At 38.3% G+C, this 13,018-nt stretch overlaps 2 pseudogenes; both read right to left on the reverse strand.

Moving 5' to 3' along the window:
* Positions 1-2,092: 2,092 nt before the first annotated feature.
* Positions 2,093-2,230, reverse strand: LOC149877393 (U1 spliceosomal RNA; annotated as a pseudogene).
* A 1,828-nt stretch (positions 2,231-4,058) lies between these two features.
* Positions 4,059-4,289, reverse strand: LOC149877394 (U2 spliceosomal RNA; annotated as a pseudogene).
* Between the last annotated feature and the right edge of the window lie 8,729 nt (positions 4,290-13,018).

The following is a 13,018-nucleotide window of genomic DNA, read 5'->3' on the forward strand; positions in this document are numbered from 1 at the left end:
CTTCCTCGTTGTTAGTATTTTCTTACCAGCATTAACAACATTCGTTATTTCGTAACTATCCAATTAATGCTTAATAGTTTTAAAATTTACCACAAAAGACTACATTAACTGTCTTGTAAGCGCCAATAAGAATATAATTAAATAAGTATACAACGCCTGGAAGGAAGAAATGTGCTGCTGTTTGTCTTTCTATAATCATCAACGAAGAAATGAAAAAGAAAAATCGGACTCTGGTTTGATTGACAATTCTGAATGCAATTTATACATTCTTGACGCACACAAACATGGTGACAAACAAACAATACTAGGAGCCAATAGTAATTTGCTAAAATTTGAATTTTTTTTTTTTTGCAGGAATAGAGTTCTTATAGTTTTCGTTTCTAAAAAAGAAAAAAAAAAAAAAAAAATGAAGAAAAAAAACAAGTCAAACAAAAAAACAACAACAACAAAAAACAAATAGGTTTTCAGTTGTTCATAGACTAAGACGGATTAGAACAACTCGAGTATTTTATTTTAGCAGCTAATTTGTTCTCGGCGATGTTTGCTCCATAAAATATAACGATTGCAACAGATATTTTCATTTGAACCCATTTTCTAATGCGTATAATGTTTTTAAAATTTGTGTGGCATAAGACTCTCGTCTCTTTCTCTTGCGCTTCTTGTCACCAGTTCCAGCGACTTTTCCGCCTTTCTTACCAGCGCGCTTCTCGCCTTTTTTTGCCACCTTTGGCGCTTGTTTTCCTCCGGCTTTTGGTGCGTCAGATCATTTCGACGAGCTTAGCAGTGAAAGTTTTTTCTTCTTTGTTTTCATTGCATTGCAACTGGATTTAATTTAAAGTAGATTTGTGGTTTCCAACTTGATAACTTTTCCGTTCTACGCACTTCTATTGGTTTTTAAAAGATTACGTCATTTGAGCATTGTTTATTTCTTTTTTACTATTGGTTAAAAAACTCTTTTCTGTTTAACAAAAAGCCGCACGAGATCTCTAGTCTGTCAGTCTGTTTTCAGTAGAAAACAAAATGTTAGCACGTGGAAAAGGAGGAAAAGCTAAGGCTAAGAGTGGCTTTCTTCAGTTTCCTATTGGTCGTGTCTAATCTCATCGGTTTAGGCGCACCATCTACTTAGCTGGAGTTTTTGAAAACCTCTCCGCCGAAAATCTTACAGCTAGCTGGTAATGCTGCACGCGATAACCAGAGAGCCAGGATCATTCCTCGTCGTTTGCAGCTAGCTGTTCGCAACGACGAAGAAGTTAAACAAGCTGTTGTTTGGTGTTACAATCGCGAGCAGCGGTGTGTTGCCAAACATTCAGGCTATGTTGCAATCGTTCCAAAACGGCAATCTAAACAATACCAAAGGCTAATTTCATAGCTACACACCTGTTCAAAGATTATTGTTAAGGCATTGGAAACTTACGCGAAGTTGATTTGTAGACTTGCTGCAACTTATCAAAACATGCAATAATAGCTGTTTTCAAGTCATAAACTACAAGTCAAAAAATATACCAGAATCCAATATGAAATATACAAAAATGGATGGAAATTGTTACTATTGTTGTTACTATCATTACTGTTAGTTTGTTATTGCCATTACTTATTTTTTATGATTATTACTATTGTTATTATCGTTATTATCATTGCTGTTGGTATTATTATTAGTCTGTTATTGCTATCATCATCTTTTATTACCATTATTACGATTGTTATTATTTTCAATCTTACTATTATTATCATATTTTTATTATTGCGACTATTTTTTTTTCTTTCAACAATTATTACCATTATTGTTTTTTTATTACAGCCATTCATTGAATGATTTCTGGTGTTGCAGCCGTTCGATCACGCTTACTGGTTGCGACTAGATTTTCATTGATTTTATAAGAAAAAAAACAAAACAACAACAAAGAACTTTTGAACGAAATAAAATGTGTTTACACTTTTAGGAGGCTTTGTTTACCTTCTCACTGACAAATCTTCACTCGAGGATATATACATAACATATAAATACACATAAAACATACCTTTTCTCAAATACTCGTTTACGTCCAGTAACTCATAGAGGGCTGAGTGAGGGTTTTTTTTTTTGCATCTTTAAAGGGGGCGAGCGCGAACGCAGGCCCCCACTACCAGAAATTGTACGGTCGAGTTACCGACGTTAGCGGTAATCGCAGGGGTCAGCCCAGGCGAAGTGCAATGCAAGAGCCTCACCCTGGAAGAAGCCCCATGTTGATCAGATATTATGATTTTTATTTCGGGTCCTCCAGCTAGTTGCCTTGCGGACCCTAGTCATGATATACACGAGTTTTTCGTTTACAGAAATAAAAAAATAAAATAATCTCGTGGCTACCATGACGCGAACAAAAAGTGGCCTCAAAAAATAAAATAAAAAATAAAAAAGGCCAGAAAAAAGAAAACAAAAGAAAAAGTATGAAAAAAAAGAAATGAAAAAGTTTAAAAGTTTCAAAGGGAGAGCAGAGTTGATTACTTCAAAAAAACGTCTCAAATTTGCTTATTTTTTAGAATTCGAATTTCATTGAGAATTTATTGCCTTATATGGAGTGTTGTTCGCGTGTTTTAATTTCATCTTTTGGTTACATAGAGAATAATGTAATTACAATATAGCGTTTAAAAAATAAAAATTGAAATAAGTTTAACTAAAATTAAATGTTTAGTGTTATTATTTTTCTTTTATTAGGAAGTGTTACTTCTCTTGGTGTTTTTTTCCGCTGGAGTCGGAGGCGGTCCGCTCCTTTTATTTGTAGTTTTTTCGTAGCTTTCGTTTTTCCCTTTTTTGTGCATTTCGCTTTGATGTTTTTCTTTTTGTTTTTCTCTTTCTTCGTTTCTTTTTCTCTCTTTCATTTTGGTTATGGCATTTTTTAGTTTTATTTGATATAATCTATAATTATAATTCGATAGTTTATTTGTTTCTTCAATAATTTGTTCCCTATTCTCAGATGTCAATGTTCTATGAACCAACTCATCTATGATTTCCTCTATGGTAGGCACAATTTTAGTGATATTTGTTTCGGTGTTAATAGGTGCGCTCAATGTAATATTTTCAGGTTCTAATGTACTGTCGATTAGGGTTTCGGATTTAGTGGATTCATTGATGTTATCATTTTCCTCAGATGAGTCGGGTTCTTCTATCACTGATTCTATATTATTACTCGTATGTTGGTCGCTTTTCTTAAAGGCGGCTGATTCTATATTTTTACTCATCTGAGGTTCGTTTTTCTTCGATTCGATACATCTGACATTTGGGGGATGCGAGTTTTGGCACACTCCGCACAGGAAAGATTTCCCAGCGAAGTGCATCGCGATTCGCACGCCCCCAATTTCTATGAAGTGCGGTAGGTCTTTTAACGGTACTTTGAGTTTAACTCGAAAAAGTCTCCTGCCATCTCTAAGGCTTTTGTCGAAGTCGTAGGTTGTGTATGTAATGGTGTATATTTCATCTACGAATGGGTCTAGTGCTTCAAGTAGCTCTTCATCGTTGATTAGCGGATCACACTTAAACGTAATCAAAAATCCTATTTCGGTTCTTCTTTTTTTCGATATGGTCCTGTTATGGTTACTAATTTTCAGATCTGAATTTATAAAAGCATCAGCGTCGATCGTCTGATAGAACTCTATGATCCAGTGGCCTTTGCTTCTATGGGTAAGGCTCGAAACCTTTCCTCTGCCAATTATTCGGTGGATCTCATCATTAATTTCCTTCGCACGAGTTTCAATGTATTAGCGGTTTTGAGATTCAGAAGGGTCCATAAATATGTTGATGTCGACTACTTTTTCCATTCGCGAGGCTTGATGTTTCTTTGTAGCTTCGGCGTATGATGACATTCTCGAGATGATTTTTCTTGATGGTCGCTAAAAAGTAATTCACTGCTGTGATCTTCAGCCTGAGGAGAAGAAAAAAAGACCAATGTTGATCAGGTTTACTTCCCCGTCAGGTAAGTATGCCTTTCCCGTTGTGTGGGGAGCCTCGGACGTGCCCCAATCTTCGCAATTGTGGTTTTTTGATTGGACCCTAACCGCATCGTTCCGTTTTTTTTTTTTTCTCTTTTTAATGGGCCGCACTCAGCAGTAGTGCAACGCCGAGGCAACCCGCGGTCAGGGCGAGGTAAACCTACGATCCCTTGACCAAATGCCAAAAATCAGATTAATATATGAGCCGGACTATGCCGGCGTACCAGATATTAAACTGATAAGAACAGATACTACACTTGATCTTTTTTTTTTTTTTTTTTATTTCCTTTTACGTCGCATCAGCCATGGGCAGCTGTGGACGGTATAATCTACATATTTACAATTTCGTGATATATTTATTTACAATCGTATATTTTTTTTTTTTTTTTTTTTTTTTTTATTTTGTTTTTTTTCTATATAATATTTTTTATTTTGTTTTTTTCTATATAATATTTTTTTTTTTTTTTTTTTTTTTTTTTTTTTTTTTTTTTTTTTTTTATTTACATTTTATACATATTTACATTTTATATATTATGGCTATTATTTGTTGAGGGTTGTGTTGTTTTGTGTTGTTGTGTTTTTGTAATGTTTTTTGATGTTTTCGTCGCAAATTTTAATAGCGGTTTTGTAAGTATTTTGATTTTTGTTTTCTGTCTTTATTTCTGTTCTCAGTCTCTTTATTAGTAGCGTGTTAAAGTGCAGTGGAGCGTTTAGTTTTTTGTTTTCGAAAATCAGTGCGTTTCGTGTGTGTTGTATTGTTTCGTAAAAAGTGTCTATGCATGTGTCGCCTATACTTCTGTCTTGTGCGGTTGCAATACCCATAAGAAAGAATTTTAGGGTATTGCTGTATTTGTCGTTAGGGTATATGGTGTTTAGTGTGTTTATGATTTGTATGCATATTTTCTGTGTGTCTGGGCAGTAGTAGAACCAGTGTTGCAATGTTTCCGTTTCGTTTTTGTCGCATCGTTTACATGTTTTGTCTATGTTTTTGTTCCATTTGTGCATAGTGTTGAGTGATGGGAGTTTTCTGTGTATGTATTTGTATTGTATTTCGTTGGCCTTGTTATATAGGTTTCTGTCTTGTAGTTTTTGAAATTTTCTGTCCCAGTCTCGTTTTGTTATAGGCGTTTGTCCGGGTGGGAGTTTCCTGTTCCATTTTTTGTGTCTGTCGGGGGGTGTCATTTTTGATGTCAGTATTCTGTTGTAGATTTGTTTGTTCGTTATCTGTGTCAGTTTTCTGTTTTTGTTTTCTATGTGGATGGATGGGATGTATTTGCGATATGTGTAAATTGGTGTTTCCGTGTTCAGTTTGTGCATCCATATGGTCGGTATCCGTTTTGTTATTTCTGTTAATGTTTTGTGTGGTATTTCTAGTTTGTCTGCTGTGAGTAGTCCTGGTGTCGATAAGTTGCATAAGTCAGCTATTATTTGTATGTCTTGCGTTTTTGTGTGTTTTGTGGGTCTCGGTAGGGGGGGGAGCGGGTTTTCTGTAGTGGGTTTTGTTGGCAGTAGGGGGTTATAGTATAGCGGTTGGTTTAGTATGGCTTCAAGTGTGTCGTCTTGTACTTTTATGTCTTTGGTAAATGTCTCCCAGTTGTGTATTAAGTCTCTGTATGTTTTTGGTATAGGGGGTTTTTCGTTGGGTGTGGTGGCTGTGTATAGCGTGTATTTGTTTTGTCTTGCGTTCCGGTATCTGTTTAAAAAATGTATTGCTGTGTCTGTCCATGGCATGTGTGTATTGTGTGTGAGTATTTTGATCGTCCATTTTGTTTGTAGTGTCTGTGCTTTTGTGTTTATGTCTATCAGGTTTTGTCCTCCGTTGCGTATTGTCTGATGTAGTTGTGTTTTGTTGATTCTTGTTTTCGCGCTGTTCCATATAAAGTCGTATATAGGTGTCATGGTCTTGTCAACCTGTTTTTTGTTTGGTGTCGGTAGTATTTGTAGAGTGTGCCATAGTTTGCTGAGTATTAAGGTGTTCACCACTGTGATTTTCCCCTTAATACTCAGGTTTTGTCTCTTCCAGTCTTGTATTTGTTTTTTGAATGTGTGTGTGCATCTGTTCCAGTTTTCTGTTATTGCGTCTGTTCCGTCATTGGGGAAAGTCAGGCCTAGTGTGCGTATTTTGTTTTCTGTCCAGTCGAAGCCAAGCGGTCCAGTTTTTTTGTCTTTGTTTCTCCCTATCCACAGTCCTTGGCATTTGTCTCTGTTCAGTTTTTGTCCGGTAGCAGTTTCGAATCTGTGGAGGGTTTTGTCTAGGTTCTGTAGGGATTTCAGTTTCGTGATGTAAAACAGTGTGTCGTCTGCGTAAGCTGTTACCTTTGTTTCGTTGTAGTTTGTCTTTATACCTTTTATGTGTTTGTTTTGTGTTATGTTTTGTATTAGTATGTCTGCCTGTAGTATGTAAAGTGTCATGGATAGAGGGCATCCTTGTCTTACCCCTCTTGTCGGGTAAAACGGTCGTGATATGTGTCCGTTTGTTTTTATTTTTGTGGATATGTTTGTGTATAGTGTTTTTATGTTTCGTATAGTCTTGGGTCCGTAGTTGTATTTTGTCAGCGTTTTGAATAAATACGTCCAGTCTACTCGGTCAAAGGCTTTTATTTGGTCGATGGAAATGATGGCTGTGTTTTTCATGTTTTCTGTGTGTGCTATTTTTATGACGTCTCTGGTGTATAGTAGGTTCATGTGTATTTGTCTGTGTGGGATGCATGCGGTCTGGTATTTGCTGATGATGTGTGGTAATGTATTTTTTATTCTGTTCGTGATTGTCTTTGTGATGATTTTGTAATCTATGTTCAGTAGGGAGATAGGTCGCCAGTTTGTTATATCTGTTCTGTCTCCTTTTTTGTAAATGCATGTGATTAAAGCGTCTCTTTGTGATTGTGTTAGGTACGATCGGTCCAGTACTGCGTTTGTCATTTTTGTAAAGTGTTTTGTCAACAGCGGCCAGAATTTTTTATAGAACTCCGCTGTCAGTCCGTCTGTGCCTGGTGTCTTTTCGTTTTTCATGTTTAGTAGTGCTGTTGTGATTTCTTGTTCTGTATAGTCTTCGTCGCATAATTGTCTTTGTGTTTCCGTTAGTCGGGGGGTCTTCGTTTCGGTTAGTATTTCTATCTGTGCCTGTGTGTTTAGTTCTTCTTTGGTGTACAGTGATTCGTAAAAGTCTGTCATAACGTTTAGTATCTGTTCGGGGTCTTGCTGTAATTGTCCTTGTTTGTCTCTCAGTTCCGTTATTTCGTGATGTGCCTGTCTTTGTTTTTCTAAGTTGCAAAAATAGTTTGTCGGTCGTTCCCCGTCTTTGTTTCGTATCTGTTTTGTTCGTATTCGTGCGGCTTCTTCTTTTCGTCTCTGTATATGTTCGAGTTTGTGTCTGATGTTCGTGCTCATGGTGTTGTCTAGATGTTTCCGTTCCTCCTTTCTCAGTGTGTTTCTCAGTTTTCTCGTTAGTCTCAGTTCTTGTGTTTTGTTCTGTTTGTGTCGTTTGTGTGCGTATTTCAGTGTCGTTTCTTTTATCTGTTTTTTTGTGTTTTCCCACCATTCTGGTAGTTGTCTAAAGTCTGGGTGTTTTTCTGTTTGAGTGGTTATTTGTTTTGTCATGAGGTCTATGTATGTCTTGTCGTTTAGTAGGGTGTTGTTCAGTATCCAGTATCCCCTTCCTCTCGGCTGGGGCTGTACGTTTATGGTGATTGTCGGTGCGTTATAATGGTCCGAAAGTGTGGTGGGTTGGTGTTCTGCATTTGTGATGTATTGTCTTAGAGTCTTGCTTGTGTAGATTCTGTCTATTCTTGTTCTCGTCTTTGTCTGGCTGTGATAGTGTGTGTATTGTTGTTCGTTTGGGTGGAGTGTGCGGTAAATGTCTTCTACGTCTAAAGTGTAAATGAGGTCTTGTAGTGCGTGTTGTGAAATGCATCTGTATTTTTGTATTGCTGGTGAACGTCTGTCTTTGTCTGAAAGTGTTACGTTAAAGTCACCCGCCAGTATGTAATGTCTGTCTCGAATTCTGGGCGTGCATAGTATGTTCTTTAGGTTTTCCCAGAATTCTTTTCGTTTGTATTGGTGTTGTGTGGTGTTTCCTGATGGTGCGTATACGTTTATCATAGTAATGTCTAGTTTGTCAATGTGTATGTCTGTGATTTGGTATTTACCTTGTACGTCGTTTACGGTGTTTGTCGGTTTGATTGTAGGGTCTTTTATGTGTATGAGTGTTCCGTCGGTGTTTTGTTTTCCGGAGCTGAATAGTATGGTGCCTGTGCATAGCGTAGCTGTTTGTCTATACAAGTCTGGCGTAATGTGGGTTTCTTGTATTAGTGTTATATTTTGGTCTGAATGCTGTATGTTATGCAAAATCTCCCTTCTCCTCTGGAGATTTCGCATACCTGCAGCATTCATTGTCTTTAATATTATAGTCATTTTTATATTGTTTTGTTTGGTCGTTGGTTTTAAAAACGTGTATTATTTGGTTTTCTTTTTGTTTTTATGTCGTTTAGTTTTGTTTCCTTTGTCGGTGTAGTCACACTTTTTCTTTTCGGTGGTTTTTGTTGGGCTTCTGTTTTAGAGTCCGCTATTGTGAGTTCTGTGTCCATCGGTGTAGGAGTTGGTGTCGATTTTTGTGGTGGTTCTGTGACGTCGGTGCTGTTTGTGGGTGCAGGTTCAGTGTTTGTTTCTGTTTCGTTCGTACTTTCCTGTGATTCCGATGTCGGTGCCGTTTGTGTTTTTGTTTTCTGTTCTTGTATTTTGGCTGTTTGGGGCCTGGGTGCTGGTTTTGGTGTCTCTGTTTTTCTCATTTTCGTCTCGGTGTTTTGTGTGTCTGTTGGTGTATTCTCGTTTTGTTTTTGTGTTGTCACTGTTTCTTCTTTTTCGTCCTCGTCTTGTGACATTTCGTCTGCGTCAGAGTCGGAGATCACAAGGTCTTCTAGTAGTTTTTGTGTGTCTTGCGTTGTTTGTCTTTTCGGTACCGTTTTCCCTCTGAAATACAAGTGATGTAGTCTGTTGTCTATCATTACGGTTGGTGGTATCTTGTCTACGTCTACGGTCGGTATCATGTGGATCAGTCTTCTCCCGTCTCGTATTTGGTTACTGTTATTGTAGTAGCCATAATTTATATTTACAATTTTCCCGTATTTATAAAGCGCGTCATAAATTTCCTGGTTTAGCGTTGATGCGTCAGTTTTTAGGGTTATCAATAACAGAGGGTTTCTTCTTGGCCTGAGGGGAGCGTTTTGAGGATCTCCTGGAAAGTGCAGGCCTTTCATCGCAATCTGTTGAACTAGTTCTTTCGATTTTAGCTCAATAGTGTATTGGCCCTTTCCTGTATATTGGATGGATATTATACCCCCTGGGCCAATTACTTTTTGTATAGCGGCTTGTATTTCGTTTACTTTTTTCTCGATGCCCTGTGGTGTTTGGTCTGGCGTGTAAGTTGCTGTTTGTAAAATTCTGGCATGAATTTCCTCTTTCATCGCCTTTTTGTCTGTTGTAATTTGGTTGGTTGGTGTAGGGAGTATTGTGTTGGGGTGGTGGTTTCTCTTTAAAGCATCTGCAAAGGAAAACGCTGACCCGCCTTTTGTTGTGTTTGTGACCTCCTTTAGGAGTTTCGGGTCAGTAATTTTATTATCTACTCGGTCTGTAGAATGTGGCTGAGTTAGGGTATTTTCAGCATTTGTGAATTTTCCATTCGCTCCTTCTAGCTCCTTGTTTGAGTTTGGAGTTTTCTTTTCGTTTATTTTACGAATTTCGTTTGTTTGGCTTTTTTGAGCTGCCATTTCTATGTATTTTTTTCTACTTTTTTTTTTTTTTTTTTTTGAAAAATGAGGTTGTTTTTGATTTAGCTAGGGTAGCTAAAGAAATGTGTTCTAGGTTTTTGTCAAAAGAAACCTAGAAGGAAAACTCTGCGAATAAATTCGGCTTAAGAAATTAAGAAAGTTAAGTATACAGCGAGCTGTATATCTTTTAAGTTTTTCACTTGGATAAGTGTTTATAAAGAGTTTCTGTAGCAAAGACTTCGCTACAGAAAAAAGTTACGTTTTTCGCCTCTGCGGAGGAGGAAAGAACGTTTATAAGAAAAAAGTCTCTTACGCGGGGTGTCTTCACAGCTAGATGTAAGAACCAGATAACAAGCCACCGAAGTAAATAAAACTAATTTTTTTAAACTCAATAAGAAAACTCAATCAAAAACTTTTAAAGAACTTTTACTATCAATCAAAATACACTACACTTGAGGTATTGTGTATTTATTGCCTCCTCCGGCAGATGCCTTGCAGAGGTGTCCGAAAAATGTTACAATGGATATTATTTACAAATAATGGTCCACTGCTCCATGACCGGACACGAATAGGACTTCACAAGACTGAACAAGCGCAGGACTAAATCACGAAACAAAACACACGGACGCCGAGGTACGATGCCATATGGCTTAGGACATAAAAACATAAAAAATCGAAAAAGCGAAAAAACGAAAAAACGAGAGAGACGCTACAAACACTGAAATACGAAAAAACGAAAAAAAAAACGAAAAAAAAAAAAAAAAAAAAAAAAAAAAAAAAAAAAAAAAAAGAAAAAGTTTTTTAATTCAATTAGTATCTGGGTATTTCTTTTAGCTCAGATAGATGTTTAAATTCGTGTCTAAATTTAGTTTGAGATCTGCATCCCAGATACTTTGAGACTCTATGAGAAAGTCGTCCAGTGTGTTATTTTGTTTCGCGAATTCTTTTTCTTCATAAATAATATTTTTTAGCCTGCACTGAAACTCTATGAGTAGTTTCAGTCTTGTAAAAGTCGAACGGTCATGGAACGACCTCATTCTATTACAATATATTGTATAAATCAACTCGTTTAAAATTCTTTTTCCAAGGTTAAAAATATTTACATTCTCTGCGTGTGAGAATAAGAAAAATTTAAAGGTGTTTTCGAAGGCAGGCTGCGGAGTATAGATTTTGTTTAGAATGGATATGGCGTATTTTATGAGGGGTTGAACTTTTTCGCATGAGTATATCATGTGCGCTAATGTTTCCTTCGCTTTCATGCACTGCGGACACAGGTCATCCGGGGCATGTCCTCTTTTCTTAAAGATGGAGTTGGTAGGTATAGCGAAGTGTATTATTTTGTATTTTACCTCGTCAGCTTTGTTGTTGGTGGTGTTTTTGTGCACGTTTAAGAATAGTCGAGCCCATTCTTTTTGAGTTGTGCCTCTCATGCTGTCGGTAAAATAAAGGTTCCATTTGTGGTAGTGTGTTGGAACGCTGTGATGTTTCTTAGCGGATATAATACGATACACGTTTTTAGGCGTGAGCTCGCGGAAAGAGATGTCGGATGAGCCGTTGATCCTGAGATGCATTTTGGCTCTGCGGTGGTCGTAGTTTTGATGTTGGGTGTTTATTTTATCTCTCCACTGCTGAGGGATCGACATGATGACTTTGTTGAGATGTTTTTCGGTCAATCCAGTGAGCTCGCAGTTTAGAAAGCCAGGAACAAACACTTTTGCTACGTCCGCAATGAGATGGATGTTTCGCTGTTTAGAGAGTGGTGTTGTTTTAAGAGCGTTGTTGTGATGGCGTATGTGGGGGTTATGGTATATGGGCTGATTCAGAATTTCCTCGATGGTTAGGTTTGTGATGGCGCAGTTCTGATAGATGGTGGCCCAGTGCTTCGCCATTTGCCGGTAGTATGGTGGCAAAGTTTTGAGCGAAGTGTGCGAGTGGGCGGTGAGAAAGATGCGCTCACCCTGGGAGGCGTCTCTATATCTGTCAAAGATGAAAGTGGCTGTGTCTCTCCAAGCTCCATTGAGATCGTGGTTGAAGAACTTGGAGAGCCAGCTCACTTGGATGGAGACGAGTTTGTCGCGGATGTTTACGATGTTAAGTCCGCCTTTCTGAATGGGAAGTTTGGATACTAAGTTGTTGGTTTTTATGGAGGAGTTGTTCCATAGGAACTTCTCAATTTTGCTTTCGAGCAGCTTGATCTTACGCTTGCTTGGCAGCGGGATGGTGAACGCTAAGTGCCAAAGGTTGCTCAGTATGGTCTGGTTAATGGCTATGGCTTTGCCTTTGAAAGACAAATGGAGCTTCTTCCAGCGGAGTATTTTTTTGTCGAGTTGCTCGATGCACTCGTTCCACTGGGTGTTTCGAACGTGAGGCGAGTTGGTGAAGACCACTCCGAGGCTCTTAAGAGAGTGGCCGTCCCACGTGAAGTTTAGATAGTTAGGTTTGCTCTCGTTTCTATTGCGGCCGAGCCACAGACCTTGGCACTTTGGGATGTTGAGTTTAGCGCCTGTCGCTTTTTTGTTAAGTTTGAGAGCTTTGCCAAGCGCAGTGATGGATTTGTCGCCGGTAATGTAAAAGACGGTGTCATCGGCGTATTGCTGCAGCTTGGTTTCATGTCCATTTATGGTAATGCCTCTGATGTTATTATTCTGACGTACGTAGCAGGCGAATATCTCAGCCTGTATGACGTAGAGGATCATTGATAAAGGACAGCCTTGCCTGACTCCTCTTAGTATCTGAAACTTTTCAGACGTGAAGCCGTTTATTTTGAGGCGCGCGTTAATGTCGTAATAGATGGTTTTTATGATGTTAACGAACTTAGCGCTAAAGCCGAATTTGTCTAAACAGTCGAACAGAAAGTTTCTGTCCACTCTGTCGAACGCTTTCACCTGATCTATTGAGATGATAGACGCGTCGAGATGGCAATCATTTGCTATTTGAATGACATCCCTTGTGTAGGCTAGGTTGTGATAAATTGTCCTGTGCGGCACGCACGCGGTTTGGTCTTCGCTTAATATTGTTGCCAGCACAGGTTTTAGCCTATTTGCAATTATTTTAGTTAGGATCTTATAATCTGTATTCAGGAGGGAGATTGGTCGCCAATTAGAAATGTCGCACTTGTCGCCTTTTTTGTAGATGCAGGATATGAGCGCCTCTTTTTGCGAGGTCGTCATTTCGTTTTTGCTAACAACCTCGTTTAACATGGAAACGATGGCATCTCCCAAGACGTTGAAGTGGGTCTTGTAGAACTCGACGGTTAGGCCGTCGGGTCCAGGAGATTTGTTGTTAGTCATGCC

This window comes from Hydra viridissima, unplaced genomic scaffold (genome assembly GCF_058129835.1).
Source record: "Hydra viridissima isolate aposymbiotic clone 2 unplaced genomic scaffold, HvirCarnegie_v1 scaffold_16, whole genome shotgun sequence".
Lineage (NCBI taxonomy): Eukaryota > Metazoa > Cnidaria > Hydrozoa > Anthoathecata > Hydridae > Hydra > Hydra viridissima.